The sequence below is a fragment of the Rhinoraja longicauda genome, chromosome 5 (genome assembly GCF_053455715.1).
Source record: "Rhinoraja longicauda isolate Sanriku21f chromosome 5, sRhiLon1.1, whole genome shotgun sequence".
In the NCBI taxonomy this organism is placed as follows: domain Eukaryota; kingdom Metazoa; phylum Chordata; class Chondrichthyes; order Rajiformes; family Arhynchobatidae; genus Rhinoraja; species Rhinoraja longicauda.
In genome coordinates, this window is record NC_135957.1 from 63,347,501 (window position 1) to 63,355,315 (window position 7,815).

Below are 7,815 nucleotides of genomic sequence, written 5' to 3' on the forward strand. Positions count from 1 at the left end.
TTTTTGAATGATTCAGCCAAGGGGAAGCATGTACATAGAGAAGAGAATGGGGCCTAGGATGGAATCTTGTGGAACCCTGCAGGAGAGGCTGGCTGGGGAAGAGGAAAAGTTGCCTCTGTTGATGGAGAAGCTCCTATTTTTGAGGTAGGATGTGAACCAGTTCAAGGCAGTGCCATCTACACCAACCCCATACTGGAGACGGTCAATTAAGATGTTATGATCCCCTGTGTATTGTCTTGTATTGTTTTTCTGCTGGTCAGCACGCAACAAAAGCTTTTCACTGTACCTCGGTGCACGTAACAATAAACTAAACTGAACTGAACTTGTATTTCTTCGCATGTCAATATTTTTTCAAGTGCATCATATTTTTAAAGAATGATAATTTTAACTTTATATAAGCATTTTTACATTTTAATAGTGCCTAAGTGTCCATGATATATGTAATTATGCCACATTGAGGCTCTATGATCAACCAAGGCTCAGCTTCTCATCAGTACAATAGACAATGGACAATAGACAATAGGTGCAGGAGTAAGCCATTCGGCCCTTCGAGCCAGCACCGCCATTCAATGTGATCATGGCTGATCATTCTCAATCAGTTCCCCGTTCCTGCTTTCTCCCCATACCCCCTGACTCCACTATCCTTAAGAGCTCTATCTAGCTCTCTCTTGAATGTATTCAGAGAATTGGCCTCCACTGCCCTCTGAGGCAGAGAATTCCACAGATTCACAACTCTCTGACTAAAAAAGTTTTTCCTCATCTCTGTTCTAAATGGCCTACCCCTTATTCTTAAACTGTGGCCCCTGGTTCTGGACTCCCCCAACATTGGGAACATGTTTCCTGCCTCTAACATGTCCAACCCCTTAATAATCTTATACATTTCGATAAGATCCCCTCTCATCCTTCTAAATTCCAGTGTATACAAACCAAGTCGCTCCAACCTTTCAACATAGGACAGTCCCGCCATTCCGGAAATTAACCTAGTAAACCTACGCTGCACGCCCTCAATAGCAAGAATATCCTTCCTCAAATTTGGAGACCAAAACTGCACACAGTACTCCAGGTGCGGTCTCACTAGGGCCCTGTACAACTGCAGCAGGACCTCTTTGCTCCTATACTCAACTCCTCTTGTTATGAAAGCCAACATTCCATTGGCTTTCTTCACTGCCTGCTGTACCTGCATGCTGCCTTTCAGTGACTGATGCACTAAGACACCCAGATCACGTTATACGTCCCCTTTTCCTAACTTGACACCATTCAGATAATAATCTGCCTTCCTATTCTTACCACCAAAGTGGATAACCTCACACTTATCCACATTAAACTGCATCTGCCATGCATACGCCCACTCACACAACCTGTCCAAGTCATCCTGCAACCTCATAGCATCTTCCTCACAGTTCACACTGCCACCTAGCTTTGTATCATCGGCAAATTTGCTAATGGTACTTTTAATCCCTTCATCCAAGTCATTGATGTATATTGTAAATAGCTGCGGGCCCAACACCGAGCCTTGCGGTACCCCACTAGTCACTGCCTGCCATTCTGAAAGGGACCCATTTATCCCCACTCTTTGCTTTCTGTCTGTCAACCAACTTTCTATCCAGTAGTATAAGAAAATAACTGCAGATGCTGGTACAAGGGCAGGAGAAATCACAGAGGGGGAGCAGCGAGAGAGCATGTTGCTAAACTCTCGTCGAAGAGAGGAGGAGAACTTCTTCAAAGTGGACATACCTCGAAGAGAAATCGCAGTCTGAAGAAGGGTCTCGACCGAAACGTCACCCATTCCTTCTCTCCCGAGATGCTGCCTGACCTGCTGAGTTACTCCAGCATTTTGTGAATAAATCAACATTCTATCCATGTCAGTACCCTACCTCCAATACCATGTGCTTTAATTTTGCCCACCAATCTCCTATGTGGGACCTTGTCGAAGGCTTTCTGAAAGTCGAGGTACACCACATCCACCGGCTCTCCCCTGTCAATTTTCCTAGTTACATCCTCAAAAAATTCCAGTAGATTAGTCAAGCACGATTTCCCCTTCATAAATCCATGCTGACTCGGAACGATCCTGTTACTGCGATCCAAATGCTCCGCAATTTCGTCTTTTATAATTGACTCCAGCATCTTCCCCACCACTGATGTCAGACTAACTGGTCTATAATTTCCCGTTTTCTCTCTCCCTCCTTTCTTGAAAAGTGGGATAACATTAGCTACCCTCCAATCCACAGGAACTGACCCGGAATCTATAGAACATTGGAAAATAATTACTAATGCGTCCACAATTTCTAGAGCCACCTCCTTAAGCACCCTGGGATGCAGACCATCAGGCCCTGGGGATTTATCAGCCTTGAGTCCCATCAGTCTACCCAAAACTTTTTCCTGCCTAATGTGGATTTCCTCCAGTTCCTCTGTCACCCTATGATCTCTGGCCACTAGAACATCTGGGAGATTGTTTGTATCCTCCTCAGTGAAGACAGATCCAAAGTACCGGTTCAACTCTTCTGCCATTTCCTTGTTCCCCATAATAAATTCCCCTGCTTCTGTCTTCAAGGGACCCACATTTGCCTTGACTATTTTTTTCCTCTTCACATACCTAAAAAAGCTTTTACTATCCTCCTTTATATTATTGGCTAGTTTACCCTCGTACCTCATCTTTTCTCCCCGTATTGCCTTTTTAGTTATCTTCTGTTGCTCTTTAAAAGAGTCCCAATCCTCTGGCTTCCCACTCTTCTTTGCTATGTTATACTTCCTCCCTTTTATTTTTATGTTGTCCTTGACTTCCCTTGTCAGCCACGGGTGCCTCTTACTCCCCTTAGAATCTTTCCTCCTCTTTGGGATAGTAGACTCCCAGTAGACTCTATCCGGAGAGCGACTTCAAGAAAAAACTCATTCTAAGGACAGTGAACTCTGGAAGCGTGCTGCAAGGGAGAACTTCTTGCTTTTGAGGCAGCAGGAGCTATGTAGCCCTCCAGGCGCTGTAGCCAGTGCAATGTGCCGTTGTCGAGGGCCATGAGGTCTACCCCTCCACCAGGGGGGCAGAGGACAGCGCAGTCGAAAATGGTGTGCTGTGCTGTTTGCTGGTCTGCTCCACACGCGCAGGCTGCTGATGAACGGAACCCCCACCGATGCATGTTGGCGCTGAACCGGCCGACCCCTGTGCGGAGCCGGTTCAGGGCGACCCACTCTTTGCGGGGCATGTCTGAGCCGGGTGGGGCTGTGGTGTTCCGTGCGACAGTGAATTGAGGAGGGCGAGAAGTCTGTTCCCAGCTGGTTCTCCATGCTCCAAGTATGTTGAAACCGGAGCCACAGAGGGTCGCTGCATGACGGGAGAAAAGGCGATGAGATGACTGGCGTTGAGGTCCCAGTTGCTGTGAATCCTGGGCGAGGTGGTGCAAAGGATGTTTGGCAAAGGATGGGAGAAGATCACCTTCACATCGGCGATGATGATTAATTCTAGTTCTCTCTCCACAGATACTGCCAGGCCATGCAGGTATTTCAAGCATCTCAAGTTACAGAGTCCCCGCTGCAAATTCGACCTGCCATTCCCGATTCCCAATGAAGTTGAGATTGGCGCCCTCACCCTTTTGAGTGCCTCATTTTGAGGGGGATTTCGAGGGAGGTTTTGTCTTGATTTAATGGGGAAGGGCTGAACAACCAGTTGCCGGAAGATTGTGTTGAGCCTGTAATTATATTTAAATTCATCTGTTTTGATTTGACACGACCTGGCTTTTTAGTTTGATGGATTTCCAACCATTCTCCATGGAGGCAAATGAAAATAGTTGTAATATTTAACTGATTCCTAAATTAGATTAGCTGAATGTTGAATATTAAATCATATTATTATTTTCCCTTTAGCTTCATGTTTGTAAATTGTTGGATTATACTTGATATCACTGAATTAATGGAAATTATTCAAGCTAGGTTATTTTGCATTTTGATGAGTTCTTTTCTTACACCAAAGAGAACCTACAGTTCCGATTTTTTTCTTCATTTTACAGAGATACTTTCCTGCTTTATATATTGGCCTTTATTGTAAGAGGAATTTAGTACAAATGTTGAGACATCTCACAGTAAATACATAAGACCCACCTGAGAGAGCAGTTAGAATTATTTTCCCTGATCCCTACTTAAAAAAGGATATATTTGTAATCGAGAGTGTGCATCTGAATGCTCACTAGATTGATTCATGGGATGGTTGGTTTGCCACATGAAGAGAAAGATAGATGTGTGACTGTTAAAGGGGTCAATTTATGGAATAGTTGCAACAAGAATTAAAAGAGTGTAGTAATATGTGTAAATTCAAGAAAATGTTCAAAAATATTATATTTGAAAGATACAAAATATGTGATCAGCACTGAGGAATAACTGACATGACAGAAATTATGGTTCTTGACTATATTTGTGTTTCTTTCCATGTTTTGTTTATTTGCTTCTGACTTATGATGTTGTGGTTTTTTACAAATTATATTTTGTTAAGTATTAAGGGTAGGCACAATAAACTTTGGCTTCTGCCTACACCTTTATTTTTCGGTCAGAAAATATCATGCGTGATTATATTGTTTTATTTTTGATACAATGATTTGGAGTTATTTAACTTTCACAACTGTATGGTCAATCTGTTGTATTGTATTGACCGGAAAATAAATGTTAAAAAAATTTTAATTAAAAAAAGAGAGATTAAGCTGCCTGTGCGTATACGTTCCTGAGTTTAGAAGAATATGAGTTTTAGTGTAGTTTAGAGATACAGCATGACAACAAGCCTTTTGGCCCGCCGAGCCCGTGTCGACCTAAGATCACCCATCCATTCTGAACAACCCAGTCTGAAGAAGAGTCTCAGCCTGAAAAGTCACCTATTCCTTTTCTCCAGAGATGCTGCCTGACCCACTGAGTTACTCCAGCATTTTGTGTCTATCACTCGTACATTAGTTCTATCCTACGCACATGGGACAATATACAGAAGCCAATTAACCTATAAACCTGCAATTCTTTGGAATGTGGAAGAAAACTGGTACTGGAGAAAACCCACATGGTCACAGGGAGTACGCACAAATGCTATACAGATACCACCCGTAATCAGGATCGAACCTGGGTCTCTGGTGCTGTAAGTTAGCAACTCTACTACTGTGCCACTGTACCGATATTAAAGAAGCACACAAATATTGAGTGCAATTATTGACAAAAGTGCTGTTTAATTTGAACTACAGTATGGTCTTTTTTGTAGTCAGAGATATCCTTCAGTACAACATTTTAAAAAAACTAGCACAAAAGATTCCGGAAAGTTCATTTTCTCTGTTTATAATTCTGTGTTTAAATCTCTTGCACTTTTATATTTGGTTACCTCATTTCAGTCAAATGGCAATGAAAACTTTTCTAACCTTATGAACATGTTCAATTATATCCTATTTTTCATATTTTCGACATTATAGTTAAGGCTCAAGCTCATTCTGTTTAGATTTTTAGTCATTTTAACTCTTTAAAGTTTCTCACGCATAATTTAATTATTTCTCATGCTCTTCTTTCTTGGGATTTCATCTTTGAATTTTCATCTAAAGGAAAATGTATCCTGTCATTTTTGTATCAGCAATGTCTTGTCTCAACTTTGGCAATCCAGTTTGACGAAACATTTCCAAAGATATGTCATTTTTATTTTCTATGCTTAATGTGAATAGTAAGATATTGTGCCAAAACCTGGTGACTCTTGTATATTGTGTCGGTACACTATCACTATACTTTGGACTTTGTACTCAATCTATGATTTTGTTTATGTATAGTAATACTTTACTGAACTGTAAGCAAAAAAAGAATTTCACTGTACATTGTACATTGTACATTGTACATTGTACATTGACAATAAAGAACCATTGAATATTGGTGCAATAAGATTTTCTGGTGCAGTTGCATGACTATTGCCCTTAGTTACACAATAATTTGGAACAGAAGCAGTTCTTTCTGGCACCTAATCTAAAAGTAATATAGTCACTAGTAATATAGTCACTACATGACGCTGGAAGACTGTACAAAGGAAAATCTCAGAAGGATCAGGATATAAACCATTTTTAAGCACATTACACATGCAGCATCTTACCCTTTTAAAACTCTGCTAAAAACCCTGCAATACCCGCACCCATTTGTTAGTCAGGTATCTGTCCTTTTATCCATTTGGACTTCATGGATAGCTTTTCCTTTTGTTTTCTGTTATCCTTACAAATAGAAGGCACAAAATGCTGGAGTAACTCAGCGGGACTGGCAGCATTTCCCGATAGAAGGAATGGGTGATGTTTCGGGTCAAGACCTATTTCGGTCGAAACGTCACCCATTCCTTCTAGCCAGAGATGCTGCCTGTCCCGCTGAGTTACTCCAGCATTTTGTGTCTATCTTTGGTGCAATGTCTAATTTACCAAGCCAATTAACCTACAAATCTGTACGTCTTTGGAGTGTGTGAGGAAACTAGAGCTCCTGGAGAAAACCCACAAAGGTCATGGCGTGAACGTACAAACTCCGTACAGTCAGCACCCGTAGTCAGTATTATACCTGGGTCTCTGGCACTGCAAAGCAACAACTGTACCGCTGTGCCACCATGCCATCTTAATGCATGCAGCAGTTCAGATATCTCCTGACACAAGATATTAAATGTCTATTCCAACTTCCCTTAAAGTGTACAGTGCAGTATTCCTTGTCCTTCACTTTTAAACTTTAAAAAAAACACAGATTCAAAAAAAGAACAACCGAGTGATGGGAAACTATGTTAATTATCCACTTTATTACTATATAAATCTTTCCATTTCCTTCCTCAAGAAGGAGTCATCATCAAGGATTCCCATTATCTGGGCTTTTTGATGCTGCCATTTGAAGGTATTCAGAAGCCTGAAGACCACAACCACCAGATCCAGTAACAGCTGCAAAAACTATTAGGTTCTTGATTCAGTAACAACTTGCTATAACGATCAGGTTCTTGAACAAACAGACCCAACCCTAAACCCACCTTGACAGCCAAACACCATTGGCCACCTCTTTCACTACCATGGACTTGTTTTCATTTTGAATTGTGTTTTGCACCAATCTCGTTTGCTTTGCGCTCTTCTTTTCTCTTGTTTTTTTCATCGTGCAGAATTCTATATGCAATTTATATATCATTTATATTGTTATGTTTCTATCTAGGTGTATGTGCCAGTGATGTGACTGCGAGCAAGATTTTTGCTGAACCTGAACCTGACTGTATGACAATGAACTCGACTTGACTTGATGAGTGAATATGCATGTGGAGAAATGTGAGCTGATTCAAGAGACCAAAAGGGATTTGTAAAAATATAATAAATTATCTAAGGCTGTTTTCACCAAAAGCATGTCATCTTTTGTAATCCTTTTTCATCCTTTATGCAAATCACTTATGCAAATCAAAATACACAATCAAAATATCTACACATATTTCCCTTGTGTTTGTTATCAAAGTCTTCTTGCTTGCACCGAATATAGAACAAAATCAGTTTGTTTCTCTGGAATTTAAAACAGGATAGGAAGAGATGTTAACTTTGCCGAATCATATCTCTCACATTGATCATTAATTGCCAGGAACACAATGGCTGAATAGGGTCACCCAATTTAAGTTTTATTCCACCGTATTTTTTATTGAGTGATAAGTTATATTTTATTCATATTATTGTGAGGTTATTCCCTTATGCTTTTACATTAACACCCCTGTAAAATGATAACTGCGCAATTCAACATTGTGCCAGCATGGATAATTAACAAGATGGACAACACAGTACATTATGTTGCAAATACAGCAAATGAACTGTGGCATCACCTGGAAGGTGT